This window comes from Cololabis saira, chromosome 11 (assembly GCF_033807715.1).
Source record: "Cololabis saira isolate AMF1-May2022 chromosome 11, fColSai1.1, whole genome shotgun sequence".
NCBI classification, from domain to species: Eukaryota; Metazoa; Chordata; class Actinopteri; order Beloniformes; family Belonidae; genus Cololabis; species Cololabis saira.
Window position 1 is genome coordinate 25,493,533 of NC_084597.1, and position 22,492 is coordinate 25,516,024.

The window sequence follows — 22,492 nt, forward strand, 5'->3', positions numbered from 1 at the left end:
AAATGTTGACAACGGCGGCTGAACTGTTTAATATTTTATCACATATTTCAACCTGCTCTGCAGAAGATTTATTATTTTAGGTGAAAAATACATTCTTAAGGTACAAGAATTCAGAGCAGTAAAAAAATATACCTTAATATTAGACTAAGAATGTAAAATACCTTCGGTAAAAAGCATGCTTGGTGTTGGGCTGCTGATAAGGGAGCAGAAAGCCACAAGGGATATGCAACAGTTTATTTTTAAATAGTTTACATCTGTGTTAATTATGGAGTACATCATCCACAAGAGAGTGGAAACAATTAAGGAGCGTATCGTCACATTTGTTTTAAGTCTTAGACAAATGGATACGTCATACCCCCCCTCCTCCCTCCTCTTTGCTTTAACTACTCACTTAACACATCTTTTATTCATTATTAGGGCAGTAAAGGTACTACTTAGGCCACAATGGACACTTCAGCTGGGCACTGTGTAATTGTGTAATTGTGGTCATGCTCTACCTGTTTTTCTGTCCGCAATATAATGGAAAAATTTATGATTTCATGGAACTTGGTGGAGGGAGAAAGCATGAGTTAAACAAAAACCTGTTATTTAGTTGTGAATACAGATCACGTCCTGTGAAACTGTAAAAACAAACTTAAAAGGGGATTCCCCCTCATGGATCCTTTCTATCGGAGGTATGAATTTGATTACATGTAGGTTACTCATCCTATTATGCAGAAAGAACACACAAGCACACATAAAGACAAATAAAAGAAGGGTCATTACACATGTAGCACAAGGCATGGAGCTGCACTCCACCTGATTATTTCCTGATTTATTGGACGATAATGATTCAAGAAGGTACTAGTTTCCCTCGGGGCCCTGGACAGCTCAGTGGGTTGAGCGGGCGCCATTTGTAGAGGCTATAGTCCTCGTATGGGCAGCGCAGGTTTGAGTCCTGGCCTGTCGTTCTATACTGCAATGTCTCCCCCCTCTCTACCTGTTTCCTGTCTACCTACTTTCCCAATAAAGGCCACTAGTGTCACAAAAACCTTTTTTTTTAAAAGAAGGTACTAGTTTCCCTCCCATGACACAATAAGGTTGTATAGGCTTTCTAGTTTTATTTAGTGATTTCCTGCTTAATGAATTAAACAATTATTAATGTATTTTCATCTAAAACATATAGTCTCCTGTGACGCCACCTGGTAAAAACCAATGTGCATATAAAATTGTAAAGGATTTTCTAAATATGACATTAGTCATGCAGACAATAATGGAATGACTCGAGGTTAATCTAATATGAAATGAAATTTAATTTAATATGAAAAGAAATTAGCAGTGGGTTGTGTGTGTGCGTGTGATAAATGGTCTGTTATAAAGGTTATTAGGTATAACACATTTTTCTCATTGAATGAAGAGTGTCTTGTGGCATCTAGTCCATGAAAATCTCACTCCCCGGAGATCCGGGCGCATTATACCGTGTACAGAACTATCAGCAGACTTTTGCCCCTGACATTGTTGTATGCTCTCTTCCAATGATAGTGCAATGAAAACAGAGGAAACAGCCCGGAGAGCACTGGCTGCGATCGATGCATCCGTGTCCAACGGTGAGCTAGGTGCAGGCTTAACATCTGCCCTCCTCACTTCTCTACCCTCTGATAGCCTGTCAAGTCTCCCTCTACTGCTAATGTATCTGAATGGAGTGTCATCTAGTGCCGCCTCACAGCAGTCAATAAATACTGGAAATGCAACCCATCTCTGGAACATCTCGCCTTCACTTACTGTAAGTGCACATCAGTGAGAGCAGCATCCCAGCGCTGCTGACAGGGAGGAAGACAACACCAGGCAGCCTCGGCATCATCAGACGCAACCACAGACGGTTTTCAATACTAAAAATATGGGTGACAGTGTGGAGCATATGAATGGGGCTTTCATTTGTAAAATATGAGCCTCTGTTACCCATCATTCCAGGAATAAGGAATACTAAACACACACACACACACACACACACACACACACACACACACACACACACTTGTGTCAGGAGGATGAAAACACATGTTCTGTAGCATTAAAGGGCACATATTAATTAAGCCAAGATAATTATTCTGGGTTTAAGAGCATATATTTTGGAGTTTAAAATAGTTACCAATTTAGAACTGTGAAAAAATTAAACATCATCACCCAGAGCCGCCTGGGAGATTTGCGAGGCCCTGTGCGGAATGGCTGGGGGGGCCCTTGCGCGTGAGCGTAGCGAGCGCCGCGAAATTTTTGGGTCTTTCGGGTCGGATCGGGTGTCTATATGCGCAATTTTAACTCTCCAATTAGCAAAATACTGGATACCTTCCCCTGCCTCATCATCATCTGGGCTTGCCTCGACGCGGGGCCCCACGGCTGCTTGAGACCCAGTCGGATCGGTGATTTTTGTAACAAATTTATCAAACAAGCCTTTCAGAGAGGCATTAAACTCTTCCATTTTCTTTCGTTTTTTTCTTTTTTCATCCCCTGATGGAAATTTCCTGAATCTGTCTCGTTCTCTCGACATTGTGTGACAGTTTGTTCCAACTCCACCCGTCTGGATCAGAGCAGCTTGTGTCTGCGCTTGGTCTGACCAGTTGTATTGAACAACAGACACGCGCATCATCGCACATATATTTATTGATATGCACAGACTAGTACACATTTAGGTCTGTAATGGAACGTGACTGTTGATATTCATAAGGGAAAAAACAGGTTGCATCTCTGTTTGGATTTTGACCAAATCCTGTCATCAACAATCTGTTAAAACCATAAGAAATTGTCATGTCATGTCAAAGGGGTCATGTCTCCTTTAAAGTTTGCCTCTATGCAATGCAGTAAAAACAGTGTTGAAAGATGTTAATGTACAACACTTTCACATGTTAAACCAGAATAACTATTAATAACCATCCCTTGTTAATTGATCTAAGAATGATTAACACAGTGAAAATACCAACTGAAACCCTTAAAACTCTCAAACATCCCTTCTTTAATCTGAAATCTCCCCTTGAAGCCTAGACCTAGCTCTGCTCAGACAACATGAGACCGCTTGTAGTTAGCCCAGACTAGTAAAGCACCCTGACTTCATGGAAAAGGGAAGATTTTCTGGAAATGATTGTATTTAGTTGTTTTTTGCTCTCTTGACTCTGGTTGCTGGCTGTGAAAAGTGGAAAGTTGTTGGCAGAAACATCCACTTCGACTCTTTTGACTTCCAAGTCTCTCCTTCGTACTTCTTGTCCACACACCTTGTCTTGGTTATTGTGATCATAGCTGTACAATTGTAGATCCATTAGCCTATACTTGGGGGAACTATTATACACATAAAGGTATAGAATACACAACCGGAGAATGGAGTGAAAAAAAAACAGTATAGGAGCTCCATGCAGAAGGGATTATTGTTGCCTAAAATTCTGTACATGTTGCTCGCTTTAGACTTGGAAGAAGAAGAAAAAAACAACATCCAGACAACTAAAAATAAAACATATTTCTATATTTAAAGTATACACATTTTCCTTGTCCTGTAAACTACTTAAAAAGCTAGAACTGTAACCTTTTGTTCCACTTAATTAACAATATAACAATCCCTTGTTCTGCAACTTTCACCGCTTTCCAAACAATTAAAATGAAGTATGTCTAGATCAGCCATTCATTCTGGAATTACTGAATCATTTCAGTCAAGTAATCCACACTCAGGCCTTATCTACGCTTACATAAAAGCACATAATATTTTCCACTTCAGTTATGTTTTGCATTCACTGCAGCCACCACATTTAAAACTAATTAATGGCGCCATGGATCTGTACAACTGGGACCAGCTGTGTGTTATGTCTTGTCACCAGTACTGCTCTGTTTGACACCTTCCGTCACGTCGCTCTCTTCCCATGCCAGGAATATGTTGGAGCACTTGTCTGAGGACTTTTTGTGCCCACCCTCAAAGAACAAACACTTGTAAGACTCCACAACATGCCCATCTGCCCATCCCCAGAGTGCAGGCAGTGCCAGTGGCTGTAATTGGAGAACAGCGAGTAAAACAGCTGCTCCCGCTCTATCCTGCATCTGCCACAACTGTGACTTGATGGAACAAAGTGAGAATGCAACCGCACGTTTGAAGTGTCAGCTCAGTCACACTCCAATCCCCCTTCTTTTTTTTTTACTTTTACTCTCTGCTTTTACTCATCTGACACACCAAGAGGCATTGAATCGATACTTACAGCACACATTGCCTTCCTGCAACATTTTTTGTTTTTGTGAGCATGTAACGTAGGCAGGCAGTTTGCAGTAAAAACTTAGTGAGCCATGGTGTTTTTAGCAATTTTGCAGTAACTTTGCTTGTTTTGAATAGTGGCTGTTGAAGTTCATGTGAGATTAATCATTATTACAGTCTCACAGTGTGCAAGACCTTAAACACAGTCACAAGCTTTAAAACTGTGAGCAAAAAGTTACCGTAAATAGAAAAAAGACCCACAACTTTTAAAGTTCACTCCTCCATTAAGACAAATAGATTTTTTTCAAATTCTAGGTGTTTCCATTACAGGTTTTTCTTTGCAATATTTAGGTTTTGTGAAATTTTAGTGGTAATGGAAACTCACTATAGGACATGGAGAGATTTTCCTTTTTTTTTAATTGACCACCCCCCCCCCTCAAAAAAAACAAAAAAACAGATGGGATTTTTCTGAGGCACATGATTTTTGTAAATATATAGCCAAACAGGTGCGACTTGACATTTCATTCCTCTCTTCTTTAGTCAGAATCAGAGCTTTCTCAACATGCATCTTGGGGAAATACCAACCAAATAATTCCTTCTCACTCTCTCCACTTCTCATTCCCGCATCATTGACACTTTCTCAATGAGGTGTTGACGGCTGCCTTTTACAGCACACCTGAGCTTTACAGCTGAGTGTTTTGGAGGGTATTCAATATGACAGTAATAAGAATGTCAGCATTTATTTGCATATCACATAACAAAAGATGTTTAAAAAAAAATAACAGCTGATTCCCTCTAGTAGAGTTTCAATTGATCAGGAAATATCAGGCAATGTATTAGTCAGGGGCAGTGAAATATGTATAACATGCCAGCTTTATATGCAATAAGCTAATAATATAAACAGTAGAGTTCTTGAACTGATATCTGAAGTGGAGAGCAAAATAGGCAATTCTGCACTTTTTAGCTCGACATAGTCACTCCTCTCTGAGCCATTAAATCTGTCACAAATAGGCCTCAGCTTGTCTTCGCTTTTATAGTTAGATGTGGTGAAGTGTGCAGCCAGTGTGGCATTGTGCCCATATGTACAGCATTAAGTGTGAGTCCAACAGACAGGTCTGTCTAGCAGATATCAATACCAGATTACAGACAAATCCCTTGCTTAAATTCTTGATTTTCAACTGTGAAAAATCCCCAAGTGTCAAAAGCTTTCCCTCATGAAGCCAGGTGAGGCAAAATTTTTCCATCTTGGCTGTCAGAGAGGCAAGTACATGGACCTTTTCCTGCGATCCATCACATATTAAATATCAACTGGCAGGCAAAAACAACACAACTGAAATAAGATTTCAAATTCAACTTTCCTTAAAATGTGTGTTTGTGTTCTCAGTGCATCTAGTAACTGGCATTGCCAGGTGCGTCTACGCAGGGTGCAGAAGAAGAAAAACAAAAGCACAGGGGAGAGCTGGCTCCCACTGTTTGACACTAAAGTATACAGGGTTAACTCTTCAGGCTACAATGAATGACCAAAACAGATGAGCAACAGCGGGAGTTAACACAGACATGAACGCATATCTTAACTGGGAAAAACTGTGTGTGCATATATTTATATATCTAGATATAGGTATATGAATTGATTGTGCACCACTTGAAGTGCCAGCTACCAATAAATAAAAGAAAATGGCAAAGAAGACGAAAAACTAAATGGAACTGAAGGAGCTGAGATAGTTGCTGCATTTTAGTTACTCTACAACCTGTAGAGAACTTTGTCAGCTTTATCCATCCATCCATCCATCCACCTCTCATTATCCAGGAAAAATACATCCAACGACAGAGAACTTAAAAAAAAAAACATACTCAAGTCAAATGACAGAGAAAACAATATTTCTTATTTGAGAACACAACTATTTTAAACAAACTCAACCACTTAAAGGATGCCATTGAGTCAAACGTTTACTCTTGTACTTAGCTAATTTCAACAGCTCTTCAACTTTAAAAAACACAACTGACAAACCTAGAATAAAGGGTAGAACACATCTGCCCCCATTTGTCAGCACTTCTTACAGTACATAAGCCAATAACAAACTGTGGGCTCTGAACAGGGTGGCACAGAGGTCACTCCACGGCATGGGTGATGGTTTGAGTACAGGGGTAGGACAGAGAAGAGACGGAGCATCCCTACCCCACATGGTTCTGCTCTCCGGGTCAACATTTAGGCTCCCTGATCCACTGGGAACCAAAGGCACAGCGAGCAACCTGAAACCCATGATGTCATCCTCAGACAGCATGAGCTATCAGGACAGAGTGGAAAAAGAGTGTAAAACCAAGAGTCAACAACTGGAATGAAAAAAAAAAAAGTTATATAAGTGTATTTACAGTCCAGCAGCTATAGTTGATAAGGGAGTTCCTTGATGAAGTATAGCATATGTGTATAGATGTACAAAAAGATCAGAATTGGCAAAAAGAAAGACTGTATCTAAAGTCTTCTGTGGTCCATGTGGGTTAATTTAGTCATAGGTTTTGTAAGGCGGTCCAGCTGAATGGTGAAAACATTGTAGTTAATAACTACAGGCCAATCTCTAAATTGTGTGTTCTATCCAAGGTTCTTGAAAAGTTGGTCAGTGAACAACTTAAAGAATTTTAAAATGCTAATGGTCTTCTTACACATCATCAGTCAGGTTTTCGCAAACAGCACAGTACAATAACTGCTGCTATCAAAGTGGTAAATGACATCATAGAGGCACTAGATGGCCGAAAATATTGTGCAGCTCCCTTTATCGACTTATCAAAGGCATTTGACACTGTCGATCATGTTATCCTAGCAGACAGACTCCACAAGATTGGCTTATCTGACCAGGCTTTAAAATGGTTCTCAAATTATTTATCAGGTAGAACACAGTGCGTCCAGGCCGCTGGATCTTCTTCCTCCTTTCTTCCTGTCCTAAAGGGCGTACCTCAAGGCTCCATACTAGGGCCGTTGCTGTTCACAATTTATGTGAATAATCTTTGTGATAATCTGGCTGATGCTGTGTTTCATTTCTATGCGGACGATACAGTTATTTATTGTTCATCTTCTTCAGTGTTACAATCCCTTGAGTTCTTGCAAACTGCCTTTGATGCTGTTCAATCCCGTCTGACTCAGCTTAAACTAGTATTAAACGCAGATAAATCGAAGACCATGCTTTTTTCAAATGGCAAGCAGCTTCCATCTCACCTTCCAAGGTTGTTAACTGTTCAGGGGATTGAAATTGAATTGGTCAGTTCTTATAAATATCTAGACATTCTGATTGATGACAACTTGTCTTTTAAATCTCATATTGATAACCTTGTTTCTAAACTCAAATTAAAATTAGGTTTCTTTTTTAGGAACAAATCATGTTTTTCATTTCGGGTCCGGAAACATTTGATCACAACTTTTTTACCCTTGTTGGACTATGGCGATCTGCTTTTTATGAACGCTCCCTAGCAGTATTTAAAGAAGTGAGATACTGTGTATCATTGTGCTTTGCGTTTTATCACCGGTTGCAGTTATCAGGTACATCAGTTTTTTGTATGCTGCTGCATTGTCCTTCTTTGCCTGTCCGTAGACTCTCCCACTGGCTGACTTTTATTTATAAATCCCTTTTGAGATGTCTCCCTACATATTTGTGCGTGCACATGTGTAGAAACGTCAGCCATTATGACCTGCGCTCACAGAACTTTATTCAAATGCAGGTCCAGAGAACCAGAACTGAACTGGGTAAAAAGTCTTCAAGTTTTCTGCCCCCTCAACCTGGAATGATGCGCAGAAGGACTTGAAATTGGTTGATCTAGTATCCTTGGGTGAATTCAAATCAATTTTAAAAGACAGAGAAATTAGCTCTCTCGGTTCTTGTGACTGCCCCGTTGTGTAAATTTTACTATTGTTTTACTATTGTTTCCCTGGAATGTGTGACTGACTGTCTGTGTTTGTATGTATGTATTGTATTGTTTTTATGCTTCCATTTTGGCCAGGTCACTCTTGGAAAAGAGGTTTTAATCTCAATGTGTATATATATATATATATATATATATATATATATATATATAAATATATATATATATATAGTTCTGTTAGCTTGGTTGCATTTAACGACTGTGGACATACGTAACTAGATCAGCTGATGAAGAGTGAAATCATCCATACTTGGCAGAGTCCAGGTGATATGTGCAACCACATTTAACAGCCTCAACAGAACCATGTGAGACGGATGAGATAATGCACTTTGATTCACAATTAGTTGGTTCGTCACTCTTTCCTTCTCTTCGATAAAGGTAGTTTTTTATTTAATTAGTCAACAGCGGTTTGTTCCAGAAATTCTGCTTTTGTTTTTTTGTTTTTTTCCTGGTCATGAGAATTGCCTGAAGTGTGTCTCTTGTGGAATAACATGAAACTTTCCAATGATTACTTGCAAGCGGATACTAACCAACCTCCCTTTGGCCATTCATGAATTCCGTTGCAACTGCTACTTATTACATTTACATGAAAATGTTTTTGAACTTTATTATCATCTTCTTGTGTCTGCAGGTCAACTCCATCTCATTCTCAGTCTGCGTGTGAAGAATTGCAAAAGAAACAAGCAAGCAAACAAGAATGTCAAGTGCTCAGTTATTTGAGTTGCCATTTGATTACAGTGCGTTAGAAGGTTAAAAGTTTAGCTGCATCTTTTTTAATAGTAATGTGTATGGCACGGTTGTGACCATGACTACTATTTATGGTGGTATGATACAGTATAATCCTGCTGGATTTGGGGATTACCAAGGCTATTGATATTTCTAGCACTGTTGCAAAGGATGTTGGCCATGTTTTCTTTGAAATGTCAGCTTCTCCAGTCACCCAAACTGAGCCATTTTCTGTAAGGAACACTTCTTACCTGACATTTGTCTGACCACCAGTACAGGTCAAACATGTGTTCTTGTACTGCTGGATCTTAATTCAACTTTTAATACAGAAGATTCTTCTTGACATACTAGAAATCAGGTTGAGTTCTCAGTTGGTTCAGATCATATCTTGAAGGCAGGAGCTTTGTTGTTTCTATGGGTAAGGATAAGTCTGAATTTATTCCCATGAACTGTGGAGTCCCTCAGGGTTTGGTTTTTGGACCACTGTTATTCAACCTCTACAAAGTTCCCTTATATCAGATCATACATGACAACAATGTTGTTCACCACAGCTATGCAGATGGCACCCAGATTTACTAGGCTCTTTCCCCGAATGACTCTGGTCCATTAGACTCACTCTGTCGGCCCTTGCAGTGCATGTAATTAGCTGGATGCAATCAAGATTCCTTCAGTTAAATCAAGACAAGACAGAGATAACTTTATGTGGTAACAAAATAGAATAAATAAAAGTTGCTGCCCAGCTTGAGTTCAGAGGGCTCATGATAAAAACTCAGGTTAGAAATCTTGGAGTTTTAATGGACTCAGACCTGTGCTTCAGCAGCCACATAAAGGTTGTAAGTAACACTGCTTTTTATCGACTCAAATAAATATATAGTTAGAGATCTGATGTCCAAAGCAGATTTAGGGAAGCTCTCCCATGCCTTCATCTCCAGCAAACTTGACTATTCTAATGTTTTCAGGTCAGGTCAGGTCTTCCCAAAAAACAATTAGACAAATTCAGCTCATCTGCATGAATAGATGGCTGTGACCCCTTCTTGTTTCAAGGGAAAATAAAGGGTTTTGCAAGATCATAAACAAGTGGACATGTAATTTTCTGGAAAATATCACTATTTTTCTTTCTTGGCTCAGTCTGGCTTTGAAAGAATATACAATGTTAATTAGGTGTAGGCAAAACAACATTTCATTCTTAGATATTGAAATAAATAATTACTAAATGAAGAAAAAACATCAACTGAAGTACACTCACACATTTACAGCTAACTAATCAGGTGATACAATGTATGCATCACATTTGTCAGTGCATTTAGTCTACATACTGTGATCAAACTCTGCCAGATTTATTAATGAGGGACCAGTGTCAGAGTCAGAGACTAAAGCATGGGCACAGTACACTTGGCTAAGTAAGGCACGCAACATTCATTCACTTTGCAAGGACCACTGCAAAGGCGCACATTTGCAGGCACTGATACATCATGACAAGGCGCAAAAACAGATGTCCTGTCACCCTGTGTGTAATGTAGACAGTGGGTGGAGAAATGATTGGACACAGTGAGCCATCAATTTAACTCAGAGGGGATTAAGAACTTCAGAATGTTGCTGAACTCTATCTACACTCAGCTTGTAGGGTAAACTTGAGTCTGTGGATGGCAGAAATATAGCCTGCTCGGGTTTCTGTAGGCCAAAACACAGAAAAAATTCATCAAAAGAAGTCTAGGTTTATTCAATAAATTAAATTATTGTACAATTGAAGAAATACTTTTAACAGTTTTAATAATGCTGGAATGAAGCTGAGGCAGGACAAAATTAGCATAGCTGGGCAAATAGACTGAAAGCAGGAAGAGGGAGCTAAACTAACTCTTACCAGACAACAGCCAAGCCAAGGATGTCTCTTTGCACATTTTGTTAAAGTACCCCTCTAGAAAAAAATAAAGTATGTCGTTTTTTAATAGGCCCATAAGAGTACTTTTTTGGTTTAATCTTTTCTAACTATAGGGATATCTGGTTTGAAACTATATCAGTTTGAATCTATTTTTTTTCTTCTTTTTACAGCTTTAGAAAGCTGCCTAACACAGCCTGGTACACACTTTGGCTAGTGGTGGGGCTAGCCGCCCACCCACGCAACCAGGCAGCATTAGACCCATCCCTGTCATCTCACTGAAAATGAATTAAGTACAGTATCTGCATCTTGTGGCAAAACGAAAAACAACAAAAACACATTGGTAATAAATTACTAGTCCTGAATAATACAAGATATTTAAACTTTACTGTGTGGGTAAGTCTCCGTTTAGCTGATATTTATATCAGCTAAACACGTTACCACATAATAATGTCAAGAGAGAGGTCTGTTTCTATCACCGTTACACTAAAAGCAATAGAAGGTAAATACTATAGTTTAACCATTCTGATACTTTCAATGCAAGCTTGAATGCAATAAATGCTATCCGAAATAATAGGCTTTCCTCGGCTTTCTTGAAATCTGTCCCTGGTTCAAATATTTACAGTTAAAGTTCCCCAATATTAGAAGTGTTATAGTAGTCACAGGATACAGGGCCGGCCAGCGTCAGCCCGCATGACCACATCAGCAATTTCCCAGATCACTATAAACTGAATAAGAAAAAAAGTGTAGTTTTTTTTTTGTATTCATGACAGAAACTATGCAATAAATAGTTTTGAGGAACGCATTTAATGTTTTAGGAGATTAGTAACTGCTGGAGTGGCACGTTGATTAGTGCAGGTAGCGCTGCAGCAAATCCAAGTAGGCTTATTGCTTCCTAGCTGGAGATTCATAATGAGCATAATAACATGAGAGGAATATTGATCTTCTCATCTGGTATGCAGCATCAAAGCAATATCCATCCATTTGGATGGATATTGGACGAATATATGCCCACTTTATTCTGCTCGGGTGCAATTTAGCTTCTTCTTTTCTGGTTAGACTAAGTGCATATAAACACCATGCTCAAAAACACTTACTGTATGTTAATACACCGAAAGTGGTAAAGTTAGCAAAATTAGTTTTCTTAATCACACTCTTTTACAGATGGGAATCAAATTGTCAAACAAGTAACCCATCTAAATATCTTTGCCCGACTCACCAAGTTTCGTCTTTTGTTTTTCCTATTACATTTAATCCATAGAGACTTAAAATATTCAGTATATTCAGTCCCAATAAAGGCAAAAAGATATGAGGGGAGCAAAAAGAAACATGCCTAAAAATGTACATCATAACCCCCTGAGATGTCTCCACCCCCAGGTCGTTTAATCATTTAAAAAATGAGCAACATTCTTGTATTTCAGCTGAGTTTATGTACTTTTTTATATACTTGGCTTAGCTTAGCTTACTTGATAGAAATAAAACACCCATACACACACATACAATGAGAGTGCCATTCCAGACATGTTTACGGAGATAAAGTTAGATTTCAAAGAAGAAACCCTGGAGCCTGTGTCTTTGTCAGAGGATCTCCCAACCCCCTCCTTCTATTCCTATATCCCTACATCACTCCCTGTCCGTCTCTGAGTGACCCCTTGGGAAGGTTTAGGCTTACGATCTAAACTCCAGCTTGACTTCTTAGGACTGTCTGTCTCAGTTTTGTTTTGGTTTGCTGCCTGCACCTATACTCTTACCAGTACTTACCAGTAGACTGTCAAGCCACCATGAGAATATTTCCACAATTCACTCATACTGATGGTACCCATGCGCCACAGCACCATCAATGAAACCTAATATGAGATCTGAGCAGCCTGCAGGCCTTATTGACAAATGAAGAGCATTAGTAGTACTCTGTTGTTAACGTTGCTTTGATTGATGCTTCATCATCATCAGTCACTTGAGTGCTTTGGATGAGTCCTAATAAAAGCTGACTCAAAAAGCTGCTGTCAGGGCACTTCCAACTTCTGAAAGCCTTTCTTAAACTGCCATTCAAGCCGGGACTGATGCTCTAAACGGTGTCTGTTGTCTGTTGGTACAGATGCAAAATAGGGATGTTGAAATAGACAAGACCTACACTGTCATTGAAAGGTTGAACTCGTCTCAGAGTTCCACTGCAGGCTAAAAAGTGAAGCGACAGGCCCAGAATTCATATCATCACTGTAAAAAATGTTTATTTCTTTGCTTGGAACTCATACATGTCCCTCCTGGCTCACTCAGCTGATCCCATAATGCCAGCTCGCTGTCTGTAATGACACACTGATGCCAAGCTGGATCAGTGTGGTCTGTATTAATCACCAGAGGGAAAGAACAACAGCTTAACAAGGTGATTTGCTTTTGCGCCGATATGGCGCGACAAAGTCCTACTGTCTGTGATTGATGACCATGGGTTCTGCACATTTCTGAGACTGGCATGTGCTGGCTCTGCTGGCTGGGAGTGCTCTCTGCTCTGTTTACTTTGCATTACTCTTTATTTCTCCGACCAACCCAGTCGCTAAATGCATGCATGGGAGGGGTTTTTCCATATCCTCAGTTGTCCAGGTATGTGTAACGAAATCTTGAGTCCTGTTTAGAAAACCCTGGGAGTTCCAGTCATTTTCACATTTTGGATTTTCCTCTCCACTCTCCTCTTCCTCCTCCTCAAACTGTCCAACCAAGTTTACTCACTTCTTAATTCACAGGCCTTTTAAAATTTTAAAATGTAAAATAAACACAGGCTTTAAAAGGTGGAGAACACCCAGTGTCTTGACTTTTCTTTACATAGAGAAGAAGAAAACAAGTAAAAAAGTCTTTTCAACAGACACTTTAAATCAGCGTAACCAGTGAAACTGCAAAAAAAATTGGCACTTTCGACAAAAGCCACTTGTCTTCCACTTACTTTACTAGGGGAAGTTTTGAGATGTATTTATATGTTCAGTATTTAATGATACCTAATCTTTAACAAAAGTACCAGAGAACTGCTAATGTGTTGTTCATAGTAAACACATGGAGAAAATGACTGTTCAACACAAAAGCAGGTCACCTGCTGCATATGCATTTCATATAGTCTTCAGGAATGTGAACATACTTCAAAATGAGGACATACATGTGATAAATGGGAATTTAATATACCAAATCACTAACCCTAACTTGATTCAAGACAGTTTCAGATCTTATATTTTTGCCATTTTCTTTTAAGTGTTGGAGTCAATTAGGCTGTTGCCGAAAAAGGGAAAAATTAGGCTGTTTGAAACTGCGTACTATATTACTGTATTCTGATTTTGCCAAAATGTAGAGCCCAGTATGCAGGATGAGAAGAACTGCACAATCTGGAGAATGCAAAAAAAAAATGTGTGTATTGAGAAAGTGTCCAAATGTTGATTTTTGTCTCTTGATGTTGGCTACAAATTAACCACTAGTGATAGCAAAATGTAGCAATTCAACAAATCATTCAATTAAATGCTCCTCCTTGCCTTTGTTGGGTATGGCCAATGTTTCAGATAACCTAAAAAAAAGAGATCATCTAAAACCAGATTGCCCGCAGATGATAACAGAGTATAGTGTTAAAAATATATTTCAGCTGCTGTTGGCGCTGACAATAAAGCTTATGTGGAAGTGTCAGATACTGCAGATTTTTTAAATACTCACTTTAGTCTGACTCCTAAAACAGGTCATTCCACGCAGACGCTGACGATAAAATTACCCAATTTAAAGTGAAAGTAAATGTTAACATGTTGGTATTAAAAAAAAGAAAGAAAAAAAAAGTTCCTTGCAGTTACTTTTCTTTTCACGGAAACTGTGGAGAATTTTTTTAAATATTTGTTTACGTCAAACAAATTTAAACTTTATCAAAATGTAAAGTCATGACTCATTAAGGGCATGGATGCTCTATGTGACAAGTAAGCGAAGCAATGCCACTGATCAATGTGTATCTGTGCATCTTATGTACATACTTTGTACATGACACTAGAGTTCTGACAATGCATGTTGCCTGCTTGAACAACTGACAGACATCTGAAACCTTCATGGACAAACTCTTACTCTAAATAATGCATTTTCATATGGTGATTTGTGTTTTAAGAGAAGTGCACATAAAATTATTTTTGGAAGGATAACATATGAACTGGTTTCATTGAACTATAAGGCCACGTTTACACGTAGCCGGGTATTTACAAAAACGGATATTTTCCCCTCTCCGTTTTCAAAAATATCCTCGTTTACACGGACTCGCATGAAAACGCTGTTAACGTCATGCCAGCCAATCAGAATCCTGGAAAAAACATCAACAAATGACACGTGTAACTTCCAGTTAAGGCTGATTTATGGTTCTGCGTTACACCAACGCAGAGCCTACAGCGTAGGGTACGCGGCGACGCACACCGTACGGCGCGCATCGCCGCGTACCCTACGCCGTAGGCTCTGCGTCGATTTAACGCGGGACCATAATTCAGGCTTTACTTCCAAGACGGAACGAGAGTCTGAGAGAATTTAGAACAGGTAAAATAAAATAAAATATTGACGGTGGCCAAACAAATTGTAAACACAGGTCGCACTCATGACGCCGCTGGTGACGTTTCTGTCGCATAATGTGACGTAAATCTCCGTTTTCCTCTGTTTTGTCTGTTTAGACGCAAACGTGAAAACTGAGTTTTTGAAAATCTCCACTTTGGCCGGAGTTTTCAGAAATGATCGTTTTTGGGGGCTTTGACCTCCGTTTTCGTGTAAAAGAACGGCCAAAACGCATGAAAACGCCTCCGTTTTTGCCCCGTGTAAACGGGGCCTAAGAGGCAGGACTTGAACAGACTCAAGTTGCATTTTTAAGTATTTAGTGCAAACACATGGTACTTAAAAGGATTTGGGGTTTGTTTTCAAATATGGACTACAGGCAGGTATATGACAGATTAAGCAATTCCATCGAAATGTGTCTGTTCTCCTCGACACAGCGTTCAAACCAGGAAATGCAGTTCAGCTCTATAGGGAAAATATATATTTTTATCCATCTAATGTTACACTACAGGTTGTGGGTGCTTTAGTTTGTTGCTCTGAATTTAAACGCTGTAAAGAAGAAAAAAAAATACCCAAAATTAATATTGTGTTTCTCAGATTCAAACTCTTTGTTTTACCATCTGATTGAAGCAGGCATGAAAGTTGTGTTTGCGCAACATTAATAACTCCCTTTCACAGAAATTAAATTTGATAGATTTTACTAGCTGTGGTGAATATAAAAGCTGGGATATCCGAGACAGAGAGGGTAAAATAAAGAGTAACATTTTGTGCTGTGATCCCCCTCCACTGGCTGGAGGGTGGGGATTTCTGAGGTTTCTCTCAGACCAAGCTGTTTTTTCTTTCTTTTTTTTTTCTTTTGGCCCAAAGGGAAGGTAATCTGTTGTGGAGATGCAGAGGAAGGGAAGGAAAGGACTCTCCCTTAAAAAAATTTTTTTAGGAAGTTTAATGCAGACTGTTCCCCCATAACAGATGTTTGGCAAAAAAAATAATCTAAAATTCAACACAAAATCTGAAAACATCCAGTCTCTTATGGAAGCCAAAGAAACGTTTCATCCACTTAAAATCTTCTTCTGATCCTCAAATTGTAACCGTGAATTGCCAGTGTGCACTTGTGTGTAATCATTCATGAGCGACTCCGGCTCCACATGTGTCACACAGCAAATTAACAGCTGTAACAGCTCTTGAACACCTGCAATAACAATCCAGGGTGTAGCAGGTTAGCGAGCAGTTACTCTCGTTCTTTCTCGTAATCTGATCTGGCCTCTCCTCTAAATTCTCAGGGCCACAGAAGAAGCCTGGAAAGACCAGGAGAGAAGCTGCTCTCTTCTTAGACTGGATAAAACCGGAACTAAAGATGAAGGAAAAGTGATTGGTGTAACTGACTCATTTTTCTTTTTGGTAGTTAATATGAAAAGCAGAGAAATCTCCACATGTCCATGGCGGGTCTATAAAGGCAGTAGTTTGAACTGTAATCCAACATGTGTATTTTATAAAAGGTCAGGGTGACAACTCTAAAATCAAGATGATGATATTATTGAGTTTTAAATGAGGATGCAAAGTCACAGTTGAGTTGTTTCCCACATTCTATATTGAGGCCAGACTCCGTGTTGCCTTTACTAATTCATTTAAGTAACCGTGTAACTTTTCTTTCAGTGATGTCATCAGTCTTCTGTGGCACTCAAGAAGCAAAACAAGTAATGTATTCACCAATATAAACACTACAAAGAAAGGTTTATATTTTGCTGAAAGCCAGTAGATAGTACCTATAGATGTTCATGGTTTAGTCATTAGCGTGTAGATATTTTCAAAGTTATATATATTAATAGATCAATTCTGATCTAGACTCTACTGTGTCTACTGGAAAACTGCTTGTGAAATCATTCATTACGTCATTGCAGAAAGCCTGGAAAATCTTGATAACACATGGCAAACAACTTTTTACAACCAAAGACAACAGCTGCCACAAACTCAAAGTAGGGGTTGACAACTTTTGCCAATCTAACATGCAGTACAAAGTAACATAACTCACCTTTTCTTTCTGCAATAGCAGTGCCCTTAATCCAGTGTTACAGCATGTCTCAAAGTGAAGATATGAGTTTGTCCCCCCACCTGCTTTGGCTGGCCCCTTAATCCTGCAAGTGATGCAGAAAATAAGTCAGAAACTGAAATGAGGGTTGTGTCCGAGAGTATAGAGGTGTAGAGGCAGCTCACAAATATGCAGCACAGTATCTTAGCAAATTCTTCCAGAAAGGATAAAAATAACTGGAAATATCAACAGTGGGGTCTAGGGGTGGGTATTGGGAAGGACCTCGCGATACGATACGCATCACGATACTTGAGCCACGATACGATACACATTGCGATATCCCGATTATGCGATATCCCGATTATTATATTCTACATAGTTCACCGAAAAATTTAAAAATGCATTACACATCTTAAAATCCAAGTTGTATATATGTACATCAGATGATAGTGATGGATCTTAAAATCAGAGTTGCACGTTCATCAGATTATAGTGACAATTCATGGGACAAACTGAGTCAAAACAATGTTTTATTATAACTATACAAGCTAAAGTTACAACATATTTGTATATGTTTTTCATATTATTTACATCATATGAAATTAACATTAAATTTAGTATGAGGTTGCTTTAATTATGTGGCAAATGATAATAAACACAAGAAAGATGGGTACTAAAACCAAGGACAGGCACAGTGATCAGTCAGTATAGATATAAATCCATAAATAAATAAACCTCTGTCCATTATTTTTCATTTTTTAAGGACAGGCAATTGTGTTATATAAAAAATAAATTATAAAGTGAAATAAAACCTGAGCTCAGTGCAGGGCCCTCCCAGGGTTGGTAGAGAGTGGCAATGCCCAGGACTGTCACTTAAGTAGGAGCACTGGGTGATAAAATGGGAAAAAAATCGAGGTTAAAAAATATATTTAAAAAAAAAAAAAAAAAAAAAAAATCGAATCGGCTGGAAAAGTATTGCGATATATTGCCATATCGATATTTTTGCCCACCCCTAGTGGGGTCTTATTCTACCTCATTTGTTATAAAATGTACAGATTAGCATTCACGAGTCGAGCCATTCTGATGGTGAACTCACTCGATATGATCCAAGGAAACCCAACCTCCACAGTCACTGGCGCATCCTCCACATTTTCCTCTATTCCCAGGATTTGGAATACAAAGCTTTGACATCAATGCACTTCTTTGCAGACCATCTAACAGGTATGACTCTGAATGCCATCACAGTCCCCCCCATTAAGTGCTAAGAAATGTGATTAACGTGAACAAGACAGAAATTGATTTCATCTGTTGGTGTTTCCACAATGCCTCTCACAGTCTGAGTGGCACTCAGTGTCACTTGCAATTTAGCGGAGAAGCGTGAATTTCCACTGCAGAAGCGGATATGGTGCCAAATGTGGTCTGCAGCAGAGCGGAAAAGACTTCAAAACAAAGCTTTCTCAGATTAGTCTGTTCAAAGATCCTACTGTCAAAGGAGATCATGGCGATATGCTATGAATGAGGTGAAATAGACAAACCCATGCTGATACACAAGCGAGAAATTGTGGATTTCTCAGAAGTCTCTGTGCCATAAACCATATTTCTGCATCCTTAATGCTATATTAAATCAAGAAAATAACACGCTGAGAGCTGGACTGCTGAACTAAACCAGTGAGGAGTGCTGAATCTTCTCGTGCAGTGATTGTGGGTGGTCTTGCAGTCTTGCAAACCTGTCTTTTCTTAATAAACAACTATACGAGAGCATAATTATGGGTTGACATTCTGCCTGCTATCTACCTGTCAGACGTTTATAAGCTAAAGGGAGACTTCCCAGACTGTTATATTTTCTCAAAACATAAAACAGAATGTTCCATAAATTATAAAATAATATTGATTTTTTTTATTTGGGCTTTTTTTCCCCACATTAAAAGATGTACACGCACACCCTCACACTGACACACAGCTGTCTTTTATTTGCGAGGATCCAGCCACAGATGGCGATTGAGTGTGAACTTTAACACACAGATTCTTGACATTCTTTCTGGGTGTGAGTTACTCTCCAACCCAAACGGATGCTTGGCTTCATCTCCCTTTGCTCTCTGGACAGCAGGTTACTGTCATTCAAGCAGTGCAGGTGAGGCTATCCCACACAAACAGCCTACTATTGTCCTCTCAGGGTACAGTAACACTATTCTTCACAGTTTTGCATTTATTAAGATGCTGCACAAAGCACCGTCTTCATGCTGGAGCTGTGTCAGCATATTTTCTTGTTTATGAAGGATCCTGTAGTGGAAGCTCGTGGCTTAATGTAAAAGGAATTTTAATCATATGATGCAGCACTCCATATGCTGTATGTAGTGAAATAGAGGGAACAGAATATATATGCATCAATGGAATAATAATCTTGAGCTTGCCATATACCTTCTCACAAATGGAGGCAGTGAAATTAAATAGTACAATTCTTTTGTCCATTTCTTTTTTTTTTTTTTTTACTATTTCACTGAATACTTACAAATTTTAAACACTGTGACAAAAAGTAAATATAATTTTGAAGGGTGTACATGGATTTCCAAGTTTTTTGTTGATATTTGATTAAAATGTGACAAAACTACATTACAGGAGTTGGCTGATATATAAGAAGACTGCTTCAGTGTGATTCATTAGGAGAAATACATTTTTTGGTGCATCCTAGTAAAACAAATTGTGCTTTTGCACACTCCTTCAGGAGGCTCCAGGAATTTTTGAAGATTGTTTTAGACTATGTAAATGAATTTGCAGTATATTCACATTTCCATGACAACACTGGCTCTGCAAATCCAGTCTTTCAAAACATTAGTTGAGTTCATCCAACATTTCTGACAAGATGTCAAAAATAGGTTTTCAATAGAACTGGGGGGGGGGTTTGTTCAAAAGAGAGGATAGATAAAGATAGGATAGATTCAGAGATTGTGATAAAATAATGTTGCAGGGAAAAAAGGTGATGTAGTATTGTTTTCCCAGGTATTACTGTATGCCTTCTCGTGCACACTTCCAATGGGGAAGAAAAACAGGCTGAATAAAATGCTTTACAGAACCTTGTTGGAATAAAATTTGTCACCTTTCAAAATCAATTACAAACTTCTGTAATCCGATCATTAGTCAGAAGAAATCAAAGCTTCTGAGAGTTTCCATAATGTACCACACTCTAATAGAAGTTGATCATTTCCGATTTAATTTCCGGCACTCCTCTCTATCGATGGAGCCTGTGACTCGCCACGACCTTCAGAGCTGCAAATTGTATTGTGCTACAGTCATTGTGGTTTATTTTACATGATCTATCAACATGTTCAGCAGAAAAGCCAATTAGCTTGCCACTTTGTAGGCAGATTGCTGCAGAGAGAGCGTTGCAATCTCAAATTATACACACACACACACACACACACACACTAACCCTACCTCCAGTGCAAGAAAACCAGCACAGTCTGTACTCATCAATACAGCTTTTAGTTTTAGGTTACACTCTTCACAATTTTGTTGTTGTGGAGCATCAAGTGAAACCACTACACATTACACATCTGAGCTCACTTTTATCAATATAAGTGTATCAGCCCTGCAAAGAAGAATGCAATTAAATAATGTTATGCCATTGTACCTATTAAAATATTCTCGGATAGATAAGAAATGTTTGCGAGGTTCCTCTCACCATGCAAGCAAGAGGCATCCACAAGCATCCTGTCACTACCCAGCCACAGCTCCAGCATTTGTTCTTCTCTGAAAGAAAAAAAAAGGCAAGAAAAGCTCATGTGTCAGCCATCTATAACTGAAAGGACTAAGACTAAAATTTCACAGATCGTGTCATTTCCCTACTTTGACTTTAAGCCACTTATGCAAAGTACCCCATCTCCTGTTCCGTACTTCGATTTTCCGTCACCCTCCATGTCTTTTTCTCATCTGTTTTCTTTTTTATGCTTCTTTCTTTCTCTAGTAACAGGATGTCTGCTTTCGCTCACAAGGTCCCTGACCTGCTAGGCAAAGAACAGAGCAGCTTCCAGGTTTAAGTGTCACCTGCATTAACCTCTCATCAACAACCACAGATGAGGCAATAGGCGAGGAATCTATATGCATTGCTGTAGTTGTAGAAGTGGAATGAGATCAGCTCTACTGTGCCTGTACTTCCAGTACTGACGGGATTCAACGTTGACGCAGCCAAAATGTACTGACGATGATGATGATGATGATCATCGGTCAAAGTTCAAATTCAAACAACCTCTTCTTGTCTTCCAGACCTCATACAGTAGCTCCATATCATCCCAACAGAGCAATTTGTTAATTCCCTACAGGCTCACTTGCAATTCCTAGAGTTTCCAAAAGTAGAATGGGAGGCAGCGCTATCAGTTATCAGATTCTCTTCTTGTGTAACCAGTCCCAGTTTCTGTTTGGTATGCAGACACTAGGGCTGGGTGATATATCGAGATTTTAATATATATCGATATATTTTCAAACACGATATGGTACGAGACAATATCGTTTATATCGATTTAAAAAAAAAAAAAAAAAAAAAAAAAATTTTTACTTTTTTTTTTAAATGATTTTGATATAGCTTATTTTTTAACAAATTGACTTGAATGTTTTATTTGAGATTTGCACAAATGTTTTGTTATTTGCACAACTGTCAACCTCAGTGGAAAAGTCTGCTGTTACTGTCTACATTGTATTAATTGTGCAGTGTATTTTAATTTAATTGTTATGCAGGAAAGGGATATTTGTTTTATTTTATTCAAGAAGCATTTTTATTCTATATATGCAGGCAGTTTATTTTTATTTCATTTGTTTTATACATTTTGATATTGTGCAGACCTCTGTTAATAAAGGTACCTGTGTGACATTTAGCACGAGGCTTTGTATTAAAACTGACTGTTTTTTAAGGGTTTGCCTCAGAAAACATGAAGCTAACAGAGATGCTATGCTATAATGCTTTGGGGGAAACCCCAATTAAGGCACAAAAAAAATATTGAGATATATATCGAGTATCGCCATTTAGCTAGAAAATATCGAGATATGACTTTTGGTCCATATCGCCCAGCCCTAGCAGACACCCTCTCACCTTTAGGATTTGACTTAAAACGGCCTCAAGTGACGCAGAGTCATCCCTTTAGCTGTGATAGGCTTATGCTGCTTGTACACCTTCCACACTCTGCACATTGTCTGTTCGGGAATAGCAGACAAAGAAAATGACAGC

The 22,492-nt window shown here is 38.8% G+C and overlaps 1 protein-coding gene across 1 annotated transcript in view; it reads right to left on the reverse strand.

The window, feature by feature from the left end:
- The window catches only part of bmpr1bb (bone morphogenetic protein receptor, type IBb), a 58,870-nt gene that overhangs the window by 33,346 nt on the left and 3,032 nt on the right, over nucleotides 1-22,492 (reverse strand). Inside the window, exons 2-3 of the mRNA XM_061734161.1 lie at nucleotides 20,957-21,024; nucleotides 17,281-17,383 (exon numbers count right to left, since the gene is read on the reverse strand). The gene's annotated coding sequence lies outside the window, so the exon portion shown is untranslated. The remainder of the gene's footprint in view (nucleotides 1-17,280; nucleotides 17,384-20,956; nucleotides 21,025-22,492) is intronic.